The sequence below is a fragment of the Alnus glutinosa genome, chromosome 5 (assembly GCF_958979055.1).
Source record: "Alnus glutinosa chromosome 5, dhAlnGlut1.1, whole genome shotgun sequence".
NCBI classification, from domain to species: Eukaryota; Viridiplantae; Streptophyta; class Magnoliopsida; order Fagales; family Betulaceae; genus Alnus; species Alnus glutinosa.
The window spans coordinates 17,541,236-17,543,176 of NC_084890.1; positions in this window are offsets into that span (position 1 = coordinate 17,541,236).

Genomic DNA, 1,941 nt, shown 5'->3' on the forward strand with positions numbered 1-1,941 from the left:
AAGATTTGCCACGCTTCTTGAGCAGATTCACAGTTTGAAATTTTTGCAAATTCAGACGGTGAAAGTGCTTGACATAGAGCATGGAGGGCTTTATCATTTGAAAGTCGTGCGTTCTTCTGAGGGACTAGTTCGAGTGCTGTATCCGCTTGTTTAGTCCAACAAGTTTCAACAATACTCCAACAATCAATAGATTTTAAAAAGAACCACATACGTGCCTTCCAATAGCCATAGTTCGTACCATCAAAGGCAAGAACAATATTAAGAGTTTGAGACATGATAATAGCTAAAAGTAAAAAATAACACTCAAGAATTGAATCTTAACAGAGTGTACCAAGCTCTGATACAAATTGAAAAATGGAAATTGACTTCTAATAAGTAAGTGTGTGCATAAAGTCTTAACAAAATAACAATGCGGAAAATAAATAACATAAGAACTTTTGCTAACGAAGTGGAAAACTCAATATAAGAAAAACCACTCCGAGGCAGTCAAACCCAGATTATCCACTATTCAGAAGACAAGACTAGATACAAGACTCACATACCCCTGATGTAGTGGTCGTACCTGACTCTCTAACGTGTAACCCAACACGAAAGCCTCCCAACCAGGTCTCCTACCTGAAGGGGTCTTCAATGGAATCATTTACCTTAGGGCCAACCCCTAAGATAGACTTCAATTTAAGCGTAGCAACAGCACACACAACAACGGCTGTGAAGAGATCAACTTAGCTCAATAACCTCACAATATAGCTCTCTAAGCACTAATGGAATTCACTACCAAATTCTTGTTGTTCTCAAGCCTATGAGTCTCTATTTATAAGCTAACAGTTCAAATGAGCGTTTGGCTTGATAAAACCGGGCGCCGTCCGGATGGTGGTCATAGGCTATCCGGACAAACAACTGTGCGACCGAAATTCCAAAAATTTCGCTGAAGATCTTTCCTATTTGAGAGCCGCGTCCAAACGGTGTTGCCCTGTTGTCCGGACTGTCGTACGTCCACTACAAGTAATTTCCATATAAAGGCTTCGTGCGTCCGGACCGGGAGGATGGTCGTCCGGACGGCTGATCTGATGTGAAAAATTCAAATGACTTCTAAAAGTAAAGTGTGTGCATAAGTGTCAACAAAAATTAAAGCACAGCGGAAAGTAAATGACACAGAGATTTTTGTTGACGAAGTGGAAACTCAGTTAAGAGAAAAACCACTCTGGGGCAGCTAAACCCAGGAATTCCACTATTCAGAAGACAAAGCTAGATACAAGATAGTAACACTCACATGTACCGATGCAGTGGTCGTACCTTGATCTCTGACGTGTAACCCAACACGAACGCTTCCCAAACAGGTTCACCTACCTGAAGGGGTCTCCAATGGAACTTCTTACCTTAGAGCCGACCTCTAAGATAGACTTCGATTTACAGCACAGCACACTTGAAAAACGGCTTCAAAGGAGATATCACATCTCTGAGCTCTAATGGAATTCACACCGAATTCTTGCAGCTCTAAGTGCCCAAGGACCCCTATTTATAGGCTGGGGGTCAGAATGGGCGTCAGGCAAAATATGCCTGGGAGCCGTCCGGACGGACAACTGTACGATAGGATTTTCCAAAATTTTCGCTGAGAAATCTTTCCTGTATAAGAACATCGTCCAGACGGGATGGCTCGATCGTCCGGATGGACGCACGTTCGCTGTAAGTAATTTCTATAACAGGCTTCGCGCATCCGGACCATAGGGCATGAGAGTCCGGACGGCTAAACTTCAACACGCAATTTCCATATCTGATGCGCGTGCGTCCGAACCATGAGGGGGAGATGTCCAAACGGTTGAAGTTGAATTGGCAGTTACCATATACGATGCACCAGCGTTCGGACCACAGCTGTTAGATGTCCGGACGGTTCATTTTGAACTGCGATTCTTGCCTTACGGAGATACGCGTCTGGACGGGATA